At 45.0% G+C, this 27459-nt stretch overlaps 1 protein-coding gene across 1 annotated transcript in view; it reads left to right on the forward strand.

The window, feature by feature from the left end:
* LOC126109526 (barH-like 1 homeobox protein) overlaps positions 1–27459 on the forward strand; it is a 191094-nt gene that overhangs the window by 83793 nt on the left and 79842 nt on the right. The window lies entirely within an intron of this gene.

Genomic DNA, 27459 nt, shown 5'->3' on the forward strand with positions numbered 1-27459 from the left:
CTACAAATGAAGATCATAGTTCTGTATTATTGAATCCCGTCGAAACAAACGTAGATCATTATGAGAAGATGCTTTGCCCCATTGCAAGCTTCGGAAATTTTACATTCAAGTAACTATATTTACTTGATCCATTTTGTTATCGAAACTTACAGCAACCCCCTTACAATGAACTCGTTTCTTTTATTTATTTATTTATTTTCGTTTGACATCGTCACTGGAAATGTGAACTAATTTACATGTGTAAATGTCCATCTGTTGTCAGTCATTAGACTACAGTCGTTTTCAACGAAAGGAATTCTAAACAGGAAACAAAATAGCTTCATACATCGAAAATACTGCTGAGCTTAAACTTTTTTAAACATGCACATTAGAAAAGATAAATATTCCCCTCTTGCAACTGAAAGGAGAAACTTTATAAGATAAAAAAACTTTATTTGATAAAACAAGTATCTCTCTTTTGCCTCTTCTTCTGTCCCCCACCCCCTGCCGCAAAGTGTACAATCGCAAGATATTTCATGAACATTCAGTGCTCGTCACCCCATAGTCAACCAAGATACCTGAAGAAGAGCACCAATATGTTCACATTTTCTTGTAAAAGCAACCCAGTACAAACGTAACTTCGTCAGATTTACAAATAAGGTAAAGAAGCACGAATTCTGTTGCTGCTGGACCATGAAGTTGTTTTTGTATGTCAGTCCTTAAAACAGGTGGAATTTAAGTTCAGCAGTACACTATTTGTTAAGAAGTGTAATGAATTGCACAATCAATTGATTGCAGACATCTCTCAGAACAATGTGTGTTGGTCAACTACCGCCAATAGTTTCACATTTTCCTGTGTCAGAGAGGGAGACACCACCATTATGAGTATGCCTGCAACAGACCTGGCGTTCGCCGTGCCTAGCTGACGTGACGTCACGAACAAGCGCCGTGGCCTTCCTTTGACTCGGTGTTGATCCTGTGCGGGTGAAGATGTGTGTCACGTTCAAAATCTCGTTCAACATATCGGAAGCTGATCCGTAACTGATTTCCAGTTTTTTCTCAGTCGCCGCGATTGTGATGCACATGCTCTCGATCACCTGAGGCGTCACATCTCTTGCGACTTCCGATCCTTCACAGAGAGATGGTCTGCCATTTGGTTCTTCGTCACTCAGAATTGTCTGACCGAACTGGAAGATCCTGTGGGACCTAACCAATGTGTTATATGGTGGGCCACTGTTGCTGTAGACCTACACCATTTTGGCGCGGGTTGGTGCAGCGTTGTTCGTCTTGAAACGCAGAAAACGAATTTAGTGGACGATACTCCATTATATATATGGATATATAGGGTCTATGGATACAGGGGGTCTATACAGGGACGATGGTCCTGAGGACAAAATCATGGAAATGGAAGAAGATGTAGATGAAGATGAAATGGGAGATACGATACGGCGTGAAGAGTTTGACAGAGCACTGAAAGACCTGAGTCGAAACAAGACCCCGGGAGTAGACAACATTCCGTTAGAACTACTGACAGCCTTCGGAGAGCCAGTCCTAACAAAACTCTACCATCTGGTGAGCAAGTTGTATGAGACAGGCGAAATACCCTCATACTTCAAGAAGAATATAATAATTCCAATCCCAAAGAAAGAAAGTGTTGAGAGATGTGAAAATTACCGAACAATCAGTTTAATAAGTCACAGCTGCAAAATACTAAAGCGAATTCTTTACAGACGAATGGAAAAACTGGTAGAATCCGACCTCGGGGAAGATCAGTTTGGATTCCGTAGAAATACTGGAACACGTGAGGCAATACTGACCTTACGACTTATCTTAGAAGAAAGATTAAGGAAAGGCAAACCTACGTTCCTAGCATTTGTAGACTTAGAGAAAGCTTTTGACAATGTTGACTGGAATACTCTCTTTCAAATTCTAAAGGTGGCAGGGGTAAAACACAGGGAGCGAAAGGCTATTTACAATTTGTACAGAAACCAGATGGCAGTTATAAGAGTCGAGGGGCATGAAAGGGAAGCAGTGGTTGGGAAAGGAGTGAGACAGGGTTGTAGCCTATCCCCGATGTTATTCAATCTGTATATTGAGCAAGCAGTAAAGGAAACAAAAGAAAAATTCGGAGTAGGTATTAAAATTCATGGAGAAGAAGTAAAAACTTTGAGGTTCGCCGATGACATTGTAATTCTGTCAGAGACAGCAAAGGACTTGGAAGAGCAGTTGAACGGAATGGACAGTGTCTTGAAAGGAGGATATAAGATGAACATCAACAAACGCAAAACGAGGATAATGGAATGTAGTCGAATTAAGTCGGGTGATGCTGAGGGAATTAGATTAGGAAATGAGACACTTAAAGTAGTAAAGGAATTTTGCTGTTTGGTGGTCAAAATAACTGATGATGGTCGAAGTAGAGAGGATATAAAATGTAGACTGGCAATGGCAAGGAAAGCGTTTCTGAAGAAGAGAAATTTGTAACACCGAGTATTGATTTAAGTCTTAGGAAGTCGTTTCTGAAAGTATTTGTATGGAGTGTAGCCATGTATGGAAGTGAAACGTGGACGATAAATAGTTTAGACAAAAAGAGAATAGAAGCTTTCGAAATGTGGTGCTACAGAAGAATGCTGAAGATTAGATGGGTAGATCACATAACTAATGAGGAGGTACTGAATAGAATTGGGGAGAAGAGGAGTTTGTGGCAGAACTTGACTAGAAGAAGGGATCAGTTGGTAGGACATGTTCTGAGGCATCAAGGGATCACCAATTTAGCACTGGAGGGCAGCGTGGAGGGTAAAAATCGTAGAGGGAGACCAAGAGATGAGTACACTAAGCAGATTCAGAAGGATGTAGGCTGCAGTAGGTACTGGGAGATGAAGAAGCTTGCACAGGATAGAGTAGCATGGAGAGCTGCATCAAACCAGTCTGAGGACTGAAGACAACAACAACAACAACAACATTTTACAAGCGGACTGCGCGATTCTCTTCTGGCTCCTCTAGCGGCGTTCTACGGTACTTGTCAAACAGAAAATAGTCGGGAGAAAAGCACTGAAGGCAGACGTGTAGGCTGCATACGGTGAGGGCTGCAGCTTCGACTTTCTGCTGAGACGTGTGTGTGTGTGTGTGTGTGTGTGTGTGTGTGTGTGTTCAACTCATTTGACGGACCTACTTCTGCAGCACCGGCGCTTTTCTCCTGCGCGCCGTTGTAGGCAAGAGACACTCAACAACAACACCTCACCTCGAACCCTGTTGTGCGTAGAGTTTTCTTGTTTGGGAAAGCAAATAAAAGTGTCATTAATGAATATCTTCAGAGTCAGCTCCAAGCATTCACCGCGGGACACAAAGATATTGAGCATCTTTGCTCGGAATTTAAAGGTATTGTCCACCATGTGCTAGAGAAGTATGTGCCTAGCAAAAGTATAGTGGAGGGAAAGGTTCCACCTAGGTACAACAAACATATTAGGAAGTTGCTGAGAACGCAGAGAATTTTACGCAGCCGTTTTAAACGTAGTCACTGCCTCGCTGACGAACTGAAATTATGCAAAATGAAAGCACCGGTCAGAAGGACAATGAGAGACTCTTGTAACGAATTTGAAAGCAATATTTTATCTGCAGATTCTAAAAATAACCCCAAAAAATTTTTGTCGTATGTAAAATCTATGAACGCTACAAACAATTCAATACCTTCTCTTGCTGACAGTACGGGTAATGTAAGTGATGATGATAAACAGAAGGCCGAAATTCTAAACCTAGCTTTCAAAAACTCTTTTACGATAGATGACTGCAGCCCCATTCTCCCTTTCAGTTACCGAACAAACGAAAGGATAGCTGACATAGTGTTTAGTGTATCTGGGATTGTAAAACAGTTAAGATCCTTAGACGCCAGAAAGGCATCTGGCCCAGACGGTATCCCCGTAAGATTTTATGTGACTATGCTACAAATATAGCACCATTCTTATCTGTCATCTGTCAGAGATCATTGGAACGGCGGAAGTTTCCACGGGACTGGAAGAAGGCCCAGGCCATAGCAATCTATAAAAGGGTAGAAAATCGGATGCACATAATTACCGGCCAATTTCACTGACATCGATTTGTTGTAGAACCATGGAACATATTTTGTGTTCAGACATAATGACCTTTCTAGACTCTGAGAAGCTCATCTGCAGAAACCAGCACGGTTTTAGGAAACAGCGGTCATGCGAGACGCAGCTGGCCCTCTTTGTGCATGATATACAACAGGCTCTAGATACCGGCTCCCAGGTTGATGCCATATTTCTCGACTTTCGAAAGGCGTTCGACTCAGTTCCGCACTGTCGCTTGCTACAAAAAGTGCGCACTTACGGTCTATCCAGTGACATATGCGATTGGATAGAAAGTTTTCCAACAGGCAGGGAGCAGTTTGTCGTCCTGAAAGGGGTAACTTCAACAGAAACCAGAGTAACTTCAGGTGTGCCCCAGGGCAGCGTAATAGGTCCTCTGCTTTTTACGATTTACATAAACGATCTGGTTGATGGTATTGACAGCGGCATTAGGCTGTTTGCCGATGATTTTGTAGTCTACAGGAAAGTAGTGTCACACGAAAGTTGTGAACAAATCAATGAGCGTTTGCAAAAAATAAATGCCTGATGTAATGACTGGCAGTTATCTCTCAATATTAGTAACTGAAATCTACTGCGTATAACAAGGCGAAAATCCCCATTAATGTATGAGTACAAAATAAATGATCAGTCTTTGGAAGCGGTAACATCAGTCAAGTTTCTGGGTGTGACTATTCGAAATGATCTCAAATGAAATGATCAGATTACGCAAGTGACGGGCAAGGCGAAGTCTAGATTGCGGTTTATTGGTAGCATCCTGAAGCGATGCAGAGCTTCAACAAAGGAAACTGCTTTCAATACTTTGGATCGTCCAGTCTTAGAGTATTGTTCGTCTGTATGGGACCCTTACCAGTTGGGTTCATTCAAGCGATTGAAAACGTCCAAAGAAGAGCTGAAAAATTCGTGACTGTTATATTTAGCCATCGCGTTACAAATCTCATAGAAAATTTGAAGTGGGACACACTAGCAGATAGACGACGCGCTAAACAGAAGGGGCTGCTCACTAAATTCCGAAATCCGATCTTCACCGAGGATGTAGAGCATGTATTATTACCACCAACTTTCAAATCGCGTAATGATCATCATTCAAAGATAAGGGAAATAAGAGCTCGTACTGAGGCGTTCAGACAGTCGTCTTTCCCTCGCGCGATCCGCGAGTGGAACAGACGGGAGGATATGACTTTGGCGCGAATTGTACCCTCCGCCACACACTGCTTGGTGGCTAGCGGAGTATATATGTAGATGTAGGTGGTATTTATGTCCCTGTCCCGGTTGCTCCTGTTTATGCTTGCAGCCATCAGGTTTCCTTCAAATAGGCTGAGGAAGGGGAAAACTGTTTGCGTCATATTTCGCGTAAAATACGTCGGTCACATCCCGAGATGCTCTTACTAAATGAACACTGCAGCCGGCAGGTGTGGCCGTGCGGTTAAAGGCGCTTCAGTCTGGAACCGCGTGACCGCTACGGTCGCAGGTTCGACTCCTGCCTCGGGCATGGATGTGTGTGATGTCCTTAGGTTAGTTAGGTTTGAGTAGTTCTAAGTTCTAGGGGACTTGTGGCCACAGATGTTGCTCAGAGCCATTTGAACCATTTTTTTTTAACACTGCAGGCTTCAGCTGTGAAGTACCACTTCTCTCGTAGGCTCTTTACTTGTGAGTACATATAGTGTTTTCCTTTGCATTACACTAACTAACAAACACGGCGTTGGCTGGCTAAATGGTTCAAGTGGCTCTGAGCACTATGGGACTTAACATCTGAGGTCATCTGTCCCCTTGAACTTAGAACTACTTAAAGCTAACTAACCTAAGGACATCACACACATCCATGCCCGAGGCAGGATTCGAACCTGCGTCCGTAGTGGTCGCGCGACTGCAGACTGAAGCGCCTAGAACCGCTCGGCCACACCGGCGGTGTTTCGACGAACCCTCTGCCAGGCACTTCAGCGTGATTTGCACAGTAGCCATGCAGATGACTGGGGAGACGTCCTATTAACTGGTGCGATGAGCAGTACCCTCGGCCATTCATTTTATTTTGGTTTGCATGGTTGTAGATATACGAGGGTAATCCCAAAAGTAAGGTCTCCTGTTCTTTTCTAAGTACATGGACCTCTTTATTTCTATAGTGGTTTACATCAGTTTACAGCTTGAACATATAGCTATTTTTCGACATAATCACCACTTCTGTCGATGCATTTTTGTAGACGCTGTGGCAGTTTTTGTATGCCCATGTCATACCAGCTCGCCGCCACGCTGATAAGAAAGTTGTGAACCTCTTCTTTCACCTCGTCGTCGGAGCTGAATCGCTTTCCGGCCAAATGTTCTTTTTACCTAGGGAACAAGTGATATCTACATCTACATCTACATCCATACTCCGCAAGCCACCTGACGGTGTGTGGCGGAGGGTACCTTGAGTACCTCTATCGGTTCTCCCTTATATTCCAGTCTCGTATTGTTCGTGGAAAGAAGGATTGTCGGTATGCCTCTGTGTGGGCTCTAATCTCTCTGATTTTATCCTCATGGTCTCTTCGTCGCGAGATATACGTAGGAGGGAGCAATATACTGCTTGACTCTTCGGTGAAGGTACGTTCTCGAAACTTGACAAAAGCCCGTACCGAGCTACTGAGCATCTCTCCTGCAGAGTCTTCCACTGGAGTTTATCTATCATCTCCGTAACGCTTTCGCGATTACTAAATCATCCTGTAACGAAGCGCGCTGCTCTCCGTTGGGTCTTCTCTATATCTTCTATCAACCCTATCTGGTACGGATCCCACACTGCTGAGCAGTATTCAAGCAGTGGGCGAACAAGCGTACTGTAACCTACTTCCTTTGTTTTGGATTGCATTTCCTTAGGATTCTTCCAATGAATCTCAGTCTGGCATCTGCTTTACCGACGATCAACATTATATGATCATTCCATTTTAAATCACTCCTAATGCGTACTCCCAGATAATTTGAGGTATTAACTGCTTCCAGTTGCTGACCTGCTATTTTGTAGCTAAATGATAAAGGATCTATCTTTCTGTGTATTCGCAGCACATTACACTTGTCTACATTGAGATTCAATTGCCATTCCCTGCACCATGGGTCAATTCGCTGCAGATCCTCCTGCATTTCAGTACAATTTTCCATTGTTACAACCTCTCGATACACCACAGCATCATCTGCAAAAAGCCTCAGTGAACTTCCGATGTCATCCACCAGGTCATTTATGTATATTGTGAATAGCAACGGTCCTATGACACTCCCCTGCGGCACACCTGAAATCACTCTTACTTCGGAGGACTTCTCTCCATTGAGAATGACATGCTGCGTCCTGTTATCTAGGAACTCCTCAATCCAATCACACAATTGGTCTGATAGTCCATATGCTCTTACTTTGTTCATTAAACGACTGTGGGGAACTGTACTGAACTCCTTGCGGAAGTCAAGAAACACGGCATGTACCTGGGAAACCGTGTCTATGACCCTCTAAGTCTCGTGGACGAATAGCGCGAGCTGGGTTTCACACGATCGTCCTTTTCGAAACCCATGCTGATTCCTGCAGAGTAGATTTCTAGTCTCCAGAAAAGTCATTATTCTCGAACATAATACGTGTTCCAAAATTCTACAACTGATGGACATTAGAGATATAGGTCTATAGTTCTGCACATCTGTTCGACGTCCCTTCTTGAAAACGGGGATGACCTGTGCCCTTTTCCAATCCTTCGGAACGCTACGCTCTTCTAGAGACCTACGGTACACCGCTGCAAGAAGAGGGGCAAGTTCCTTCGCGTACTCTGTGTAAAATTGAACTGGTATCCCATCAGGTCCAGAGGCCTTTCCTCTTTTGAGCGATTTTAATAGTCACTGTGCGCCAACTCAGGACTATGGGTGGGTGATTATGTTCCACTGAAACTGTTGCAGGAGAGCAACGGTTTGCCGAGTGATGTGTGGGCGAGCGTTGTCGTGGAGAAGGTGTACGCCCTTGCCCAACATTCCTCTTCTCCGGTTCTGAATTGCCAATTTGAGTTTTTTCAGAGTCTCACAGTACCTGTCAGTGTTAATTGTGGTCCCAGTGGGCATAAAGTCGACTAACAATACCCCTTTCCGATCCCAAAAAACGGTTCTCATGACTTTACCAGCAGACTGTGTTTGTTTGAATTTCCGCGGCTTTGGCGAAGAAGGATGCCGCCACTGCCGTGATTGTTGCTCGGTCTCAGGTGTAAAGTGGTGTGCCCAGGTTTTGTCACACGTGACAATTGAACCCAGAAAGTTGTCCTGTTCGGCTGCAAGGCGGTGAAGGAATGCGCGGGAAGCATCAACTCGTTGCCGCATGTGGTCCTCAGTCAGCATGCGTGGCACCCATCTTGCGCATATTGGCCGAGCGGTTCTAGGCACTTGAGTCTGGAACCGCGCGACCGCTACGGTCGCAGGTTCGAATCCTGCCTCGGGCATGGATGTGTGTGATGTCGTTAGGTTAGTTAGGTTTAAGTAATTCTAAGTTCTAGGGGACTGATGACCTTAGATGTTAAGTCCCATAGTGCTCAGAGCCATTTGAACCATCTTGCGGACACCTTGCGGTAGTTCAATGTTTCCGTTAAAATTATGTAAGCGGTGCTTCGCGAAACCTCAGGAACCAACGTGCAGAGATTATCCAGGTTGATCCGTCGATCTTCACGCGTGCTTTGCTCAGCCTTCAACACTGTCTCCTCAGAAATTGACGGTCTCTCGCTCCTTTGTTCGTCGTGAATTTCGGTCCGACCAGCTGCAAACTCTCTACACCACTTACGAACATTTTTGACATCCTTGCACGACTCACCATACACTTCCGTCAATTGGCGATGGATTTCAATCGGCGCAGTGCCCTTTGCGTTCAAAAACCCAACAACTGCGCGCAATTCGCACTTGGCGGTAATATCTAACGGGAGCTCCATTCTCAACGGCTGCCAAGCCAAGACTGAGCGCCTCAGCGCGGCGTGCGCATGTTTACACACAGCGCGTGAAGCACTCTTCATAACAGTGTGACCAACTGCCACACAAGCAAGGTTCTATACTGAAACTTCCTGGCAGATTAAAACTGTGTGCCCGATGGTAGAGCACTTGCCCGCGAAAGGCAAAGGTCCCGAGTTCGAGTCTCGGTCGGGCACACAGTTTTAATCTGCCAGGAAGTTTCATATCAGCGCACACTCCGCTGCAGATTGAAAATCTCATTCTGGAAACATCCCCCAGGCTGTGGCTACGCCATGTCTCCGCAATATCCTTTCTTTGAGGAGTATTAGTTCTGCAAGGTTCGCAGGAGAGCTTCTGTAAAGTTTGGAAGGTAGGAGACGAGATACTGGCAGAAGTAAAGCTGCGAGACCGGGCGTGAGTCGTGGATCGGTAGCTCAGATGGTAGAGCACTTGCCCGCGAAAGGCAAAGGTCCCTAGTTCGAGTCTCGGTCGGGCACACAGTTTTAATCTGCCAGGAAGTTTCATATCAGCGCACACTCCGCTGCCGAGTGAAAATCTCATTCTGGAAGGTTCTGTACTTATAAAAAAATTGGAGATCTTACTTTTGGGTTTAGATGTAGACTGATGTCTCATTGTTTCCGTCGGTGAGAGAAAGAGGCAGCAAGGCTGAGATTGAGAAGGAAGGTCTTACGAAATATTTTATGCCCTCAGTGGACAACTCCAGCATCCTTCGGCCATACCTCGGCAACTACCTGCAACACCCTTGACCGGCCATATCGCAGTATTGCCGTGTGTTGGGGTCTTATTGCGGCAAGGTTGAAAGCAACACTACTGCGGACACACATGGGTATACACTGATGAGCGAAAACATTATGACCGCCTGCTTAATAGCTTCTTAGCCGTATTTGAAACGAAATACTTCACTGATTCTGCGTATCAGGGACCCCACAGTTTGTTGGTAGGTTTGTAGATGTATGTCTACGCACACGTCAGGTAATTCGTGTAAATAACGGGCTGCTGATTTGCGTACGCAGTAATGGCCCCCCGATAGCGACCCAGATGGGTTTCGTAGAATTTACATCAGGCAAATTTGGTCGCCTAGACATCAACGTGACTTCACTATAATGCTCGTCAAACCACTATAGCACGATTCTGACTCCGAGACACGAACAATTATACTGCTGAAAGATGGCATCGCCGTCGGTAAATACATCAAATTGAAGCAATGCAAATGGTTCGCTGCTGTCAGCGTGTCTTCGATTACTACCCACAGGTCCATGCAAGCCCAGGAGAATGTCTCCCGTAGCCTTATACTGCTCCCACCAACCCGCGTCCGTGATGTTTGTTTTGTGGGGCGCTCAACTGCTCCCAATTTTTTCACAGTCCAATTTTTTTTCGCAGTCCAATATAGCCACTGTCACGAATGATGAGCATGATGATGAAATGATGAGGACAACACAAACATCCAGTCCCCGCGCAGAGAAAGTCCCCAACCGGGCCGGGTATCGAACTGTGACCCCGTGATCCAGATGTTTAACAAACTCAAGTGGCAGACTCTGCAAGAGAGGCGCTCTGCATCGCGGTGTAGCTTGCTCGCCAGGTTTCGAGAGGGTGCGTTTCTGGATGAGGTATCGAATATATTGCTTCCCCCTACTTATGCCTCCCGAGGAGATCACGAATGTAAAATTAGAGAGATTAGAGCGCGCACGGAGGCTTTCAGACAGTCGTTTTTCCCGCGAACCATACGCGACTGGAACAGGAAAGGGACGTAATGACAGTGGCACGTAAAGCGCCCTCCGCCACACACCGTTGGGTGGCTTGCGGAGTATAAATGTAGATGTAGATGTAGGTAGCAATGCTAGCCAGTAGACCACGAACTGCGAACGCCTGCGAGTTAGCAGAAAAGTGATTCGCCGACGCCTTTCCATTGATCGACAGTCAAATCCTGATATCCAGTGCCCACTGCAATCTTAATTGTCGATGTCGCTGGGTCAATATGTGAACACGTACGGGTGGTTTGCTGCGGAGCTCCATGTTCAACAATATATGATGAACGGTGTACTCCGAAACTTTTGTGCGTGCGCCAGCATTGTGCTCTTTCGGCAGAGATGCCGCAGAACACCATCTACCGCAGACAAGGCTCCGAACACCACGTTCTGTGAAGAGTCGTGCACGTCCAAGCATTTAGAGCCTAGTGGTAGTTCCACTGTCCTTTTACCTCTTTCAGTAGACGCTCACGACAGTAGCACGTGAGCATTCGACCAGCTTTCGAGATACTCGTTGACAGTTTCTGCGTAATAATAATCTGCCCTTTGTCAAAGTCGTTTATGTCAAAGGATTTCCCAACTCGCAGTCCATATCTTTGCTAGGATGGTCCCTCGTCTGTGTCAACTGCGCTTATGTACGAGGGTCACTCCAAAAGAAATGCACACTATTTTTTTTTAAATCCATATTTTATTCTACATATTTTCAAGTTATACAGTATGTAGATACATCCTTTAGTTACAATATTTTCATTTCTTCACATCATTCCGTCCCTCTCAATTGCCTTGCGCCATCTTGGAACCAGCGCCTGTATACCCACACGGTAAAATTCTGGACCAACTTGTTGGAGCCACTGTTTGGCAACGTGCACAAGGGAGTCATCATCTTCAAACCTTGTGTAAGTAGGCTGTTTAGGATTTTGTGTTGATAACGTCACGTAGCGCTCTGTATGAAAATCACTGGCTGTGCTATCTGCAGTCTGTGGCTGGTTGGCATTGTTGGAATATTCGCCATTGTAGTGTTGGGCAGTTGGCTGTTAACAGCGCGTAGCGTTGCGCAGTTGGAGGTGAGTCGCCAGCAGTGGTGGATGTGGGGAGAGAGGTGGCAGAGTTTTGAGAGCAGATGATCTGGACGTGTGTCCATCAGAAACAGTACATTTGTAAGACTGGATGTCATGAACTCATATATATATTTTGACTGTTGAACACTATTAAGGTAAATACATTGTTTGTTCTCTATCAAAATCTTTCATTTGCTAACTATGCCTATCGGTAGAGTGAGTTCAGTAGTTAGAATCTTTTATGTAGCTGGCAGTATTGTCGCTCGCTGTATTGCAGTAGTTCGAGTAATGAAGATTTTTGTGAGGTAAGTGATTCATGAAAGGTATAGGTTATTGTTAGTCAGGGCCATTCTTTTGTAGGGATTATTGAAAGTCAGATTGCGTTGCGCTAAATGTATAATGACGTTACACTTGTTCCACGAAGAGAGTTTTTCAGTTTCCCAAAGAGATGATAGTCACATGGAGCCAGGTCAGGACTGTAAGGCGGGTGTTTCGGTGTTGTCCATCCCAGTTTTGTGATCGCTTCCATGGTTTTCTGACTGACATGTGGACGTGAAATGTCGTGCAACAGGAAAACATCCTGCTTTTGCCGATGTGGTCGAACACGACCCAGTCGAGCTTGAAGTTTCTTCAGTGTCGTCACATATGCTTCAGAATTTATGATGGTTCCACTTGGGATAATGTCCAGAAGCAAGAGTCCTTCGAAATCGAAAAACACTGTAGCCGTAACTTTTCCAGCAGAAGGTGTGGTTTTGAATTTTTTTTCTTGGGTGAATTTGCAGGATGCCACTCCACTGATTGCCTCTTCGTCTCTGGTGAAAGATGATGGAGCCATTTTTCATCACCTGTCACAATTCTTCCAAGAAATTCATCTCCACCATTCTCGTACTGTTCCAAAAGTTCGCTGCACACCGTATTTCTTGTTTCTTTGTGAGCCACTCTCAACATCCTGGGAACCCACCTGGCACAAACCTTTTTTAACGCCAACACTTTCAGTATTCTGCAAACACTTCCTTCCCCTATCCCGACGTAGCGTGACAATTCGTTCACCGCGATGCGTCTGTCAGCAGTCACCAATTCGTTAACTCTCTGCACATTGTCTGGAGTGTGTCTAGTACGAGACCTGCCGCTGCGAGGACAATCCTCAATATTGCCGTGCCCGCTTTCATCACGTAACCTGCTTGCCCACCCACTAATTGTACCGCGATCGACAGCAGCATCTCCGTACACCTTTATGAGCCTCTTGTGGATGTTTCCCACTGTCTCGTTTTCACAGCACAGGAATTGTATGACAGCACGTTGCTTCTGACGAACGTCAAGTGTAGCAGCCATCTTGAAGACATGCTGTGACGGCGCCACTCACGGGAACAGGTTGAACTGAGTTTGAAAACAAGCGGGAAGGATGTACAGGGTGTTTCAAAAATGATCGGTATATTTGAAACGGCAATAAAAACTAAACGAGCAGCGATAGAAATACACCGTTTGTTGCAATATGCTTGGGACAACAGTACATTTTCAGGCAGAGAAACTTTCGAAATTACAGTAGTTACAATTTTCAACAACAGATGGCGCTGCGGTCTGGGAAACTCTATAGTACGATATTTACCACATATCCACCATGCGTAGCAATAATATGGCGTAGTCTCTGAATGAAATTACCCGAAACCTTTGACAACGTGTCTGTCGGAATGGCTTCTCATGCAGATGAGATGTACTGCTTCAGCTGTTCAATTGTTTCTGGATTCTGGCGGTACACCTGGTCTTTCAAGTGTCCCGACAGAAAGAAGTCACTGGGGTTCATGTCTGGCGAATAGGGAGGCCAATCCACGCCGCCTCCTGTATGTTTCGGATAGCCCAAAGCAATCACACGATCATCGAAATATTCATTCAGGAAATTAAAGACGTCGGCCGTGCGATGTGGCCGGGCACCATCTTGCATAAACCACGAGGTGTTCGCAGTGTCGTCTAAGGCAGTTTGTACCGCAACAAATTCACGAAGAATGTCCAGATAGCGTGATGCAGTAATCGTTTCGGATCTGAAAAATGGGCCAATGATTCCTTTGGAAGAAATGGCGGCCCAGACCAGTACTTTTTCAGGATGCAGGGACGATGGGACTGCAACATGGGGCTTTTCGGTTCCCCATATGCGCCAGTTCTGTTTATTGACGAAGCCGTCCAGGTACTGTAAAAATAAGCTTCGTCAGTAAACCAAATGCTGCCCACATGCATATCGCCGTCATCAATCCTGTGCACTATATCGTTAGCGAATGTCTCTCGTGCAGCAATGGTTGCGGCATTGAGGGGTTGCCGCGTTTGGAGTTTGTATGGATAGAGGTGTAAACTATGGCGCACGAGACGATACGTGGACGTTGGCGTCATTTGGACCGCAGCTGCAACACGGCGAACGGAAACCCGAGGCCGCTGCCGGATCACCTGCTGCACTAGCTGCGCGTTGCCCTCTGTGGTTGCCGTACGCGGTCGCCCTACCTTTCCAGCACGTTCATCCGTCACGTTCCCAGTCCGTTGAAATTTTTCCAACAGATCCTTTATTGTATCGCTTTTCGGTCCTTTGGTTACATTAAACCTCCGTTGAAAACTTCGTCTTGTTGCAACAACACTGTGTTCTAGGCGGTGGAATTCCAACACCAGAAAAATCCTCTGTTCTGAGGAATAAACCATGTTGTCTACAGCACACTTGCACGTTGTGAACAGCACACACTTACAGCAGAAAGACGACGTACAGAATGGCACACCCACAGACTGCGTTGTTTCTATATCTTTCACATCACTTGCAGCGCCATCTGTTGTTGAAAATTGTAACTACTGTAATTTCGAAAGTTTGTCCGCCTGAAAATGTACTGTTGTCCCAAGCATATTGCAACAAACGGTGTATTTCTATCGCTGCTCGTTTAGTTTTTATTGCGGTTTCAAATATACCGGTCGTTTTTGAAACACCCTGTATCTACACATTGTAAAACTTTGACACATGTAGAATGAAAACTGTATTTTTACAAAAATAGTGTGCATTTCTTTTGGAGTGACCTCTCGTATTTTTGTTATCGCGCGACGTGCCCGAACACCACCAGGAGGCATCCAACGCCGCGATGGGCAGTGGTCATAATGTCTTGGCTAATCAGTGCAGAATACGTCCCGTGTAAACGCAGCTTTAAGGGAGAAGAGAGGAATAGGTTTATTGGCAGAGAGGGTGTAGAAGTTGGGTAGGGTGAGGGTGGGGTTTGTGGTGTAGGAAGGGAGGGAAGGAGTGAGGGAAGTTAGAACAGGAGAAAAAGAGAGAGGGAGAGAGAGACGGAGAGGTCTGCCGTGTGCACGTGAGTCGCGGCAATTTGTCGAGCGAGTTAGCGCCTCGCTATGCCCGTGTTAGCGGGCCCGTTCTTGCGGCGTCTCCGCAAACAGCTCGTTTTGTTGGGAGCCAGAAAAGGTCTTAAAAGGGTCAAACAGCAACGGCAGGCAGGGGATAACTGGCGCAGGAATGTCCTGCTCTGCTGCGCCCAGCACGGCCGTACCGGCCCGTGGAATGCGGTGCACAGCCACGACTCCGAGAATTCCGGCTGGACCCTCTTCCCCGAATCCGCTTTCTAGGTAAACCAAAAATCGGGAGGAAAAGCGGTGGGGGGGGGGGGGGAGGAGCAAACACTACGCACTGCCCGGGCTACAAGTGGGATACCCTGTCCAGGGGCCCTATTCTGTATCGTTCATACCGATCGGTGTAGTAAGTTAGACTCGGTAGTGACGTCATTTTCGGTTCTTTATCGAAATATCCTATGCAGCAAGCTCCTGAGACTTGTTACCGAACGGTCCTCCCATCGATTTTATAATTGAAGCGAGAGGTTTTGGATTTCGGTCTGGCCCTGTCGATCGGTGAGCTGTGCTTTACATACACCTACAATTTGTTACCTTTAAACATATTTAGCCGTTTTAGCTTTCGATTTAGTGATTGTGTTACTAAAGAATCACCAGAGGATGCATCCGGTTGGAAAGTGAGTTCATAATTGACTATTTTCCTTTGTTAGAAATATGGTTAGGTTGTTACTGTGAATGATTACATCCAAAAAAAAAGACGTTTTAAATCAATATAATCTCAAAATACGTGTTATTTTTATGCAAATAAGAGTTTAACGATCGTTAAATATCAAGACATCGGCTCTGCTAACGTATATTACATGAGTGTGATCTGACGTTAGTAGTGCCTTTGTGTACTTTTTTCCACGAATGGGTTAGTTAGTAATTATCGAAACGTGTTTACGACTTTCAAGTAACAATGGAAAGCAATTATGTGAAGCCTGATACAGAAAACCTTCCAAACTATCACGTATTTATGACTTATGCAGCAGTCGGCCGGGGTGGCAGAGCGGTTCTAGGCGCTACAGTCTCGAACCACGCGACCGCTACGGTCGCAGGTTCGAATCCTGCCTCGGGCATGGATGTGTGTGATGTCCTGAGGTTAGTTAGGTTTAAGTAGTTCTAAAGTTCTAGGGGACTGATGACCTCAGCAGTTAAGTCCGATAGTCCTCAGAGCCATTTGAACCACTTATGCAGCACTGTTTGGCAACGAAGCCACCCTACGTTCCTCTACACAATACTACAAGAATTCAGCATTGCCTGCCTGATATTTAGCGTGTCCAAGTGGTAAGCGCGCGGGAAAGCGATATAAAAGGACACGGGTTCGCGCATGGGTGACGCAAAAAAAGCATATAAGCAACACGTTCTGAGACATTGTTATTCGTGGAAGTTAAGGTTTTTCTGCAATATTCGTTCTTACTTACATGTAAGAGCACACATCCTCAGTAATGATTTCGTGATTTCTGTGTGTTTAAAATACGAAATATTGTTGGAGATGAAAGTGCTGTTGGTGGAACAACCAACAGTGACCTTTATATTTTTTCTTGTCAGAAATAATTCACCATTTTTACCGGACATGTAGCGATTTCCGAGTATGCGGTTAGACAGGAATCTAAGAGCACAACTTAAATTACTGGGAATCTAACTAGCAGCAGTCATCTTCATGATGTTGCTTGTCACAAGTATTTATCTGCGATCGAATCCTCAACCACAGTAGACAGAGATGGAAGATCTCTGCCGTAATATTTTTAGGCTGTAGCACGATATACGAAACATTTTCATTCTTGAGATACATGTTATAAACTTCCACGAACTGCAGGAGATCTCGAAAATGCGTTTTTTTTTTCAATTTTGTTTTTAAGACTCAAATCGTTGACATATCATATAGGGAAGCGAGCTACTTAATCAAAAAAAAAAAAAAAAAGGTTCAAATGGCTCTGAGCACTATGGGACTTAACATCTGTGGTCATCAGTCCCCTAGAACTTAGAACTACTTAAACCTAACTAACCTAAGGACATCACACACATCCACGCCCGAGGCAGGATTCGAACCTGCGACCGTAGCAGTCTCGCGGTTCCGGACTGTGCGCCTAGAACCGCTAGAGCACCGCGGCCGGCGCTACTTAATCATTTGGATCTCTAGGAGCGAGTTATAACCACATCCTGTTTACCTTCTTATCGTTTGGAACTCTCAGTATCAATTTGTCGGGTGTTTTTATAGGTGTATTAGTACAATGTAGTACTACACACTATTCCTAACTCATTTTCCGAAACATAAAATTCAAAACACGATGTCAGTGTGAATGAGAATAGGACGACATAATTCGGCATTTACGACAATCTGCAGAATACAGTGAAATACGCTACCGTTATTATGCATGCATGGAAATATGCGGTCAGGGAAACTGTAAAAATTTTTATGCATTTCAGCTGAGAATCGTGGAAATGGACATACTGCGCCTGATACTGTTAAGGAGGAGGCAAGGGCGATGAAGGCGGGCACGCCAGCTCGGTGGAATGCGGCGCCATGCGTTATGGCGACGTAAACGCAATTTTCGGTACTTGGAAGAATAGCGCGCCTGTGTCGTCTGCTATCAGCTTTGTGTTCGTAGCGCTGTGCGCGCTGCAGTGCGCATGCGCGGATTTGCGGCCGCTTGCTTTTGATTGGCTTGCGCGACACAAACCGACAACAGCGCTTCGGTTCTCTAGAACCGAACGGTATCGCTACCGAAATGCATACTGAATAACGCAGGGAATCTAATTCGAGTACTAGACCGTTCGGTGCTCTTGAGTACCGAAACGATCGGCACAATGGCGAAAGATACAGAATAGGCACCCAGGAGACTGTACAACGCTTCTACGAATCAGAAAGTAAGTTACACTTCCAAGTTATAGCCATTTATCAAGCCACATAGACATAGGCAACGCAGCAGTGATAACAAAAAAAAAATGGTTCAAATGGCTCTGAGCACTATGGGACTCAACATCTTAGGTCATAAGTCCCCTAGAACTTAGAACTACTTAAACTTAACTAACCTAAGGACATCATACACACCCATGCCCGAGGCAGGATTCGAACCTGCGACGTAGCAACCCGCGGTTCCGGACTGCAGCGCCAGAACCGCTAGACCACCGCAGCCGGCGCAGTGATAACATACAAGTTCACTTTTCCACATAGTCCCTAAGAGACAAACATTTCTCGGAATGGGTAACCAACTCTTCAATTCCAGATGCGTAGAAATCACATCCAGCGCTATGTAAGCACCTGATTACAGCTGCTTTCACCTCCTCATCGTTTCGTAATCGTCGCCCATCGAGTTCCTCTTTCATCTTGCCGAACACTTGATAATCGCACGGTGCGAGGTCTGGGCTGTATGGACGATCTTGCCACACCTCCCACTCGAATCGCGGCAGCAGCTCTGACGTTTGGCGGGCCAAATGCGGTGTTGCGTTATCGTGAAAGAAAATCACACCGGCGCTCATTTTTCCCCGCCGCTTTTCTCGAACTGCCTTACGCAACCGCTACAGCGTTTGACAACACGAAGCAAAGTTCATTTTCCACACCCTCTCTGTCAAAGAACACTGTCGCCGTCACCTTTCCTGCCGGAGGTTGGACTTCGGCATTTCTTCGTTGTGATGAGGTGGTGTACGCCCATTTTATCGATGTTCTCTTTGTTTTGGGGTGGTGAAGTGGGTCATCCACGTTTCATCCCCTGTGACGATTCGCCGCAAGAACTCCTTTCCTTCCACAGAATAAAGGCAGTGACAATTGGAAACGTTGTCCCGCGTGAACATCGGTGAGCAGTCGTGTCACCTACACTACTGGCCATTAAAACTGCTACACCAAGAAGAAATACAGATGATAAACGGGTATTCATTGGACAAATATATTATACTAGAACTGACATGTGATTACATTTTAACGTAAGTTGGGTGCATAGATCCTGAGAAATCAGTACCCAGAACAACCACCTCTGGCCGTAATAACGGCGTTGATACGCCTGGGCATTGAGCCAAACACAGCTTGGATGGCGTGTACAGGTACAGCTGACCATGCAGCTTCAACACGATACCACAGTTCATCAAGAGTAGTGACTGGCGTATTGTGACGAGCCAGTTGCTCGGCCACCATTGACCAGACGTTTTCAGTTGGTGAGAGATCTGGAGAATGTGCTGGCCAAGGCAGCAGTCGAACATTTTCTGTATCCAGAAATGCCCGTACAGGACCTGCAACATACGGATGTGCATTATCCTGCTGAAATGTAGGGTTTTGCAGAGATCGAATGAAAGGTAGAGCTACGGGTCGTAACACATCTGAAATGTAACGTCCGCTGTTCAAAGTGCCATCAATGCGAACAAGAGGTGACCGAGACGTGTAACCAATGACTACCCATACCATCACGCCGGGTGATACGTCAGTATGGCGATGACAAATACACGCTTCCAATGTGCATTCACCGCGATGTCCCAAACACGGATGAGACCATAATGATGCTGTGAACAGAACCTGGATTCATCGGAAAAGATGACGTTTTGCCATTCGTGCACCCAGATTCGTCGTTGAGTACACCATCGCAAGCGCTCCTGTCTGTGATGCAGCGTCAAGGGTAACCGCAGTCACGGTCTCCGAGCTGATAGTCCATGCTGCTGCAAACGTCGTCGAACTGTCCGTGCAGATGGTTGTTGTCTTGCAAACGTCCCCATCTGTTGGCTCAGGGATCGAGATGTGGCTGCACGATCCGCTACAGCCATGCGGATAAGATGCCTGTCATCTCAACTGCTAGTGATACGAGGCCGTTGGGATCCAGCACGGCGTTCCGTATTACCCTCCTGAACCCACCGATTCCATATTCTACTAACAGTCATTGGATTTTGACCAACGCGAGTAGCAATGTCGTGATACGATAAACCGCATTTGCGATGGGCTACGATCCGACCTTTATCAAAGTCGAAAACGTGATGGTACGCATTTCTCCTCCTTACACGAGGCATCACAAAAACGTTTCACCAGGCAACGCCGGTCAACTGCTGTTTGTGTACGAGTAATCGGTTGGAAACTTTCCTCATGTGAGCAGGTTGTAGGTGTCGCCACCGGCGCCAACCTTGTGTGAATACTCTGAAAAGCTAATAATTTGCATATCACAGCATCTTCTTCCTGTCGGTTAAACTTCGCGTCTGTAGCACGTCATCCTCGTGGTGTAGCAATTTTTATGGCCAGTAATGTAATTTACGTTTTTTTTCATATAATTCATTGTCACCCTATACGTCATGAATGCCCGTACATCCTGCTTTAAGGTTCGTGTACCCAAAGTTCCTGCACCGTTGCTGCACATTGTTGTTACTCATGACTGCTGCGTTATGTGGGCTGCATAAAATCAGGCGGAATCCCTCAGCACGCAGAAATCGAATGACAGCACGAACTTCACAATCGGCAGGAACTTCTAGGCGTCTTTACGTGCTCACTGGGCGTTCAAAGTGAAACGTGCGACTCGACACTATCGACGTGCGCAAGAGGCACACTGCGCAACACATCTGCGCAAAGCGTCACCTGATTTTCAGTCTGGTGTTAATTTCGCGACGGATAAGACCTTTAAAAAATATCCCTCGTATATACATCGTCCGTCGAAATACACTCCTGGAAATTGAAATAAGAACACCGTGAATTCATTGTCCCAGGAAGGGGAAACTTTATTGACACATTCCTGGGGTCAGATACATCACATGATCACACTGACAGAACCACAGGCACATAGACACAGGCAACAGAGCATGCACAATGTCGGCACTAGTACAGTGTATATCCACCTTTCGCAGCAATGCAGGCTGCTATTCTCCCATGGAGACGATCGTAGAGATGCTGGATGTAGTCCTGTGGAACGGCTTGCCATGCCATTTCCACCTGGCGCCTCAGTTGGACCAGCGTTCGTGCTGGACGTGCAGACCGCGTGAGACGACGCTTCATCCAGTCCCAAACATGCTCGATGGGGGACAGATCCGGAGATCTTGCTGGCCAGGGTAGTTGACTTACACCTTCTAGAGCACGTTGGGTGGCACGGGATACATGCGGACCTGCATTGTCCTGTTGAAACAGCAAGTTCCCTTGCCGGTCTAGGAATGGTAGAACGATGGGTTCGATGACGGTTTGGATGTACCGTGCACTATTCAGTGTCCCCTCGACGATCACCAGTGGTGTACGGCCAGTGTAGGAGATCGCTCCCCACACCATGATGCCGGGTGTTGGCCCTGTGTGCCTCGGTCGTATGCAGTCCTGATTGTGGCGCTCACCTGCACGGCGCCAAACACGCATACGACCATCATTGGCACCAAGGCAGAAGCGACTCTCATCGCTGAAGACGACACGTCTCCATTCGTCCCTCCATTCACGCCTGTCGCGACACCACTGGAGGCGGGCTGCACGATGTTGGGGCGTGAGCGGAAGACGGCCTAACGGTGTGAGGGACCGTAGCCCAGCTTCACGGAGACGGTTGCGAATGGTCCTCGCCGATACCCCAGGAGCAACAGTGTCCCTAATTTGCTGGGAAGTGGCGGTGCGGTCCCCTACGGCACTGCGTAGGATCCTACGGTCTTGGCGTGCATCCGTGCGTCGCTGCGGTCCGGTCCCAGGTCGACGGGCACGTGCACCTTCCGCCGACCACTGGCGACAACATCGATGTACTGTGGAGACCTCACGCCCCACGTGTTGAGCAATTCGGCGGTACGTCCACCCGGCCTCCCGCATGCCCACTATACGCCCTCGCTCAAAGTCCGTCAACTGCACATACGGTTCACGTCCACGCTGTCGCGGCATGCTACCAGTGTTAAAGACTGCGATGGAGCTCCGTATGCCACGACAAACTGGCTGACACTGACGGCGGCGGTGCACAAATGCTGCGCAGCTAGCGCCATTCGACGGCCAACACCGCGGTTCGTGGTGTGTCCGCTGTGCCGTGCGTGTGATCATTGCTTGTACAGCCCTCTCGCAGTGTCCGGAGCAAGTATGGTGGGTCTGACACACCGGTGTCAATGTGTTCTGTTTTCCATTTCCAGGAGTGTAGTTCCGAGACAGATTTAATTCATGGCGTATATGCGATGTCAGATCAGTAACTATGGTGGAAGCCTGAGCTAACAACTGTAAACAACATATGTTCATTGGACCAATCAGCTGTGAGCAGGTGAATTTCAACAGTGGACGTTGAAACTTCTTTATGTAAATGAGTGTGTCTGTACTTAAAATGCAGAATGACTGAGAAAGTGAAACTTCTTCATTTTTTGATTCTGAAAGAGCTGAGTAAAACTAAACCTACTGAGCCTACTTCCTCTTTACTTTTTCTTATCATGTCAACACTGACCCACAATATTGTAGCGCAACGCAATCTGACTGCTCAAAAGAATTACAACCTGACTTCAAATAATTAATTCAAAAGAATCGCCATGACTAAAAAGAAATCTTAACAATAACCTATACATTTCATTAAGGACTTACCTCACAAAACTTCATTACGCGAACTACTGCAATACAGCGAGGGGTAATACTGCCAGCTGAATAAAACTAGTAACTACTAATAGGCATATGGCTAGCAAAGGAAAGATTTTGTTGCAAATCAAATAATGTATTTTTTTATCTTAATAATGTGACATCCAGTCCAAACACGAATATAAATCGTCATTGACATCTAGTACAAAGGTATATAATCGTGAATAATATTGAATCTCCAAGCTGAACAAGTAGAAATCTTTAGCCTACGCTAACACTTCAGACCTCTACCCTCCACCAATGCTAACTTCTCACATCTAACATCCATCACTGTTGACTGTTCACCTCCAACTGCACAACAGTACTTCCATCACTGTTGGCGACTAACTTGCAACGGCCCAACAGTACTGGCGATTCTTCCAACAATGAGTCCAGCGATTAACTTCCAACAACGAGTCCGTCCAGCAACAGAGTCTCTTACAAAGAAAGCGCAGTCAGAGAACCAATGCAAAGCGCTGCCAACATAGAAGCAGCCCACTTATAACGTGTGGCAGTAGTGTGCACACATTGTTGTGTCACAAATCACAAAGGAGAAACTTCTCTAAACCAAGTGTTCTAGATATTTCATAGCACATTTCGAAGACGAGAAAACTGCGTTCAGAGTTTGTCCTACACACTGCGCCTCCTCAACGACACACAGACGCCTCAAGCGATTTGGTTGAACTGCAAAATGAGGAAAATTCTTATCCCGACGAAGAAATTTTCTGGCAGTTTGACATGGTTGTTTGAACGTCCTGTGGGTACTCATGGGAACTCAGGTGGCGTGGAGGGGGGCATGGGAGGGGAGGGGGGAACGGCACACCATGTACAACACCTGAAACCTTAACCCATCATCTCAACTTTTCTCTATTTTTTATTAATTCAGTCACGAAACTTTTGAGACTGACGTGATATACTTTGCAAACCAATATGAAGTGAGAGCCGCTGACCCATTGGCAGGCTGTGACGGGAACGATCATGGCCATCCTCTTACCGAAAAACATGTTAATAAAAGCTTCAGTGGCACATTAAGAGTGGAGGTCTTAATATTTCACCCCAATCAGTATGCAACAAAAATAACTTCAAACATACTAACTACATTGTTGAATGAAATATTCACCATTCCTGCACTAGTTAATTATCACTGATTAGATATAACTACAATCAGAATATGTTTTACTTACGTGTCTCTCTTGCTTCATGCTCTTTGCCTAGTGTCGCACCAGTTAAGTGGTGATTGAAACACATTCCCTCCCCTTTCTTGTGACTTATTAACACCAGATCAGCTGTGCACGACGCAACTTCTGCAAGTAAGTGAGACAAATGAAAACGTCTTCAGACGCGTGTCATTGCGTCTTTTTAGGTCAATATCTAAACACAGATTGAACCCTCTGCCAGGCACTTAAGTCTGATCAGCTGACTAGCGATATAGATATAGACAGATTCCCTAGCATAGTATCTTTACATATCAAAAACTGATCACAGACTCCGTAGCACAACATCTCTACATGTTGTTGTTGTTGTTGTTGTTTTTGTTGTGGTCTTCAGTCCTTAGACTGGTTTGATGCAGCTCTTCATGCTACTCTATCCTGTGCAAGCTTCTTCATCTCCCAGTACCTACTGCAGCCTACACCCTTCTGAATCTGCTTAGTGTATTCATCTCTTGGTCTCCCTCTACGATTTTTACCCTCCACGCTGCCCTCCAATACTAAATTGGTGATCCCTTGATGCCGCAGAATATGCCCTACCAACCGATCCCTTCTTCTACTCAAGTTGTGCCACAAATTTTTCTTCTCTCCAATTCTATTCAATGCCTCCTCATTAGTTATGTGATCTACCCATCTAATCTTCAGCATTCTTCTGTAGCTCACATTTCGAAAGCTTCTATTCTCTTCTAGTCCAAACTATTTATCGTCCACGTTTCACTTCCATACATGGCTACACTCCATACAAATACTTTCATAAACGACTTCCTGACATTTAAATCTATACTCGATGTTAACAAATTTTTCTTTTTCAGAAACGCTTTCCTTGCCATTGCCAGTCTACATTTTATATCGTCTCTACTTCGACCATCATCAGTTATATTGCTACCCAAATAGCAAAACTCCTTTACTACTTTAAGTGCTTCATTTCCTAATCTAATTCCCTCAGCATCACCCGACTTAATTCGACTACATTCCATTATCCTCGTTTTGCTTTTGTTGATGTTCATCTCATACCCTTTCAAGAATCTGTCCATTACCTTCAACTGCTCTTCCAAGTCCTTTGCTGTCTCTGACAGAATTACAATGTCATCGGCGAACCTCAAAGTTTTTATTTCTTCTCCATGGATTTTATTACCTACTCCGAACTTTTGTTTTGTTTCCTTTATTGCTTGCTCAATATACAGATTGAATAGCATCGGGTATAGGCTGCAACAGTATCTCACTCCCTTCCCAACTACTGCCTCCCTTTCATACCCCTCGGCTCTTATAACTGCCATCTGGTTTCTGTACAAATTGTAAATAGCCTTTCGCTCCCTGTATTTTACCCCTGCCACCTTCAGAATTTGAAAGAGAGTATTCCAATCAACCTTGTCAAAAGCTTTCTCTAAGTCTACAAATACTAGAAATGAAGGTTTGCCTTTCCTTTATCTTTCTTCTAAGATAAGTCGTAGGGTCAGTATTGCCTCACGTGTTCCAACATTTCTACGGAATCCAAACTGATCTTCCCAGAGGTCGGCTTCTATCAGTTTTTCCATTCGTCTGTAAGGAATTCGCGTTAGTATTTTGCAGCTGTGACTTATTAAACTGATAGTTCGGTAATTTTCACATCTGTCAACACCTGCTTTCTTTGGGATTGGAATTAATATATTCTTCTTGAAGTGTGAGGGTGTTTCGCCTGTCTCATACATCTTGCGCACCAGATGGTAGAGTTTTGTCAGGACTGGCTCTCCCAAGGCTGTCAGTAGTTCTAATGGAATGTTGTCTACTCTGGGGGGCATTGTTTCGACTTAGGTCTTTCAGTGCTCTGTCAAACTCTTCACGCAGTATCATATCTCCCATTTCATCTTCATCTACATCCTCTTCCACTTCCATAATATTGTCCTCAAGTATAGACCCTCTATATACTCCTTCCACCTTTCTGCTTTCCCTTCTTTGCTTAGAACTGGGTTTCCATCAAAGCTCTTGATATTCATGCAAGTGGTTCTCCTTTCCCCAAGGGTTTCTTTAATTTTCCTGTAGGCACTATCTATCTTACCCCTAGTGAGATAAGCCTCTACATCCTTACATTTGTCCTCTAGCCATCCCTGCTTAGCCATTTTGCACTTCCTGACGATCTCATTTTTGAGACGTTTGTATTCCTTTTTGCCTGCTTCATTTACTGCATTTTTATATTTTCTCCTCTCATCAATTAAATTCAATATTTCTTCTGTTACCCAAGGGTTTCTACTAGCCCTCGTCTTTTTACCTATTTGATCCTCTGCTACCTTCACTATTTCAAGCCTCAAAGCTACCCATTCTTCTTCTCCTGTATTTCTTTCCCCCATTCCTGTCAATTGTTCCCTTATGCTCTCCCTGAAACTCTCTACAACCTCTGGTTTAGTCAGTTTATCCAGGTCCCATCTCCTTAAATTCCCATCTTTTTGCAGTTTCTTCAGTTTTAATCTACAGTTCATAACCAATAGATTGTGGTCACATCTGCCCCTGGAAATGTCTTACAATTTAAAACCTGGTTCCTAAATCTCTGTATTACCATTATATAATCTATCTGATACCTTTTAGCATCTCTACATATCAAAAACTAAATACTCAATCATGAATATAGAAATTCTACATATGAAAAACCAGACACAATCTCGCTGGCATCGTAACTTTACAAATCAAAAGCTAAACTTAGACTCTCCGAATTGACGCGGAACGCCCATATCTATGATCTCACATTTTCCACGAGAAACAGAAACTTTTTAATATCACTAATTTAATAATTAGCACATTCCTTTAGACAAAGTACAAATTTTTAGAAATTCGAGAGTAATGGTTAGCAGACTATAGTGCTGGTTACTGAGATCTTATTCAATTTCACTAAACAATGTTAGAGTACCGGTATACGAATGTTTTTATGATCATTAACTTTTCAAATAAGTCGTTTATGGAAATGAAAACTGTACCTCTAAAAGTGGACAAAGCGAATTTCATTTGGGATATGTCAAGCCTAATACAAATAATTTTCACTTTTGCACAAATTTTAGGCAATACAAACTTTTGTATGTATCATAATTTTGATATATTTCTCTAAATAAAATATTTTTAATAACACTATCTACATTATTACAATTGCGAAACTAATAACTAATAACTGAATAATAAAATTTAATGCGAAACACCTTTAATAAAATTTCAGTGACTTATGGAATATATTGATCATGCTGTTATGTATTTACTAGACGGTATAAAAGACATATAAAGTGTTATTTGGACCATTAGTTCTCCATTCCTTGTTAATTACGTCCTTTACTCTAAAATAAATGAGGACAGGCCTTTAACACTATACGTTAAACATACCTGTTACGCTTGACTACAGCTCAAGAGAAATGCTTTAATTACCGCACATGCTGAATGAAATTAGTACTTATGTGTGATCACACATATCGCATAATTCAGAAACAAGGTAGTATCGAGAGCGCTTATCGAGTACTAGAGTAATGGAGATTTACGTAGCCTCCAGATACATTTCACGGTAACGGCGAGTTCTATATGCCCTCGATTTCTTCGAAG

The sequence above is a fragment of the Schistocerca cancellata genome, chromosome 12, assembly GCF_023864275.1.
Source record: "Schistocerca cancellata isolate TAMUIC-IGC-003103 chromosome 12, iqSchCanc2.1, whole genome shotgun sequence".
Lineage (NCBI taxonomy): Eukaryota > Metazoa > Arthropoda > Insecta > Orthoptera > Acrididae > Schistocerca > Schistocerca cancellata.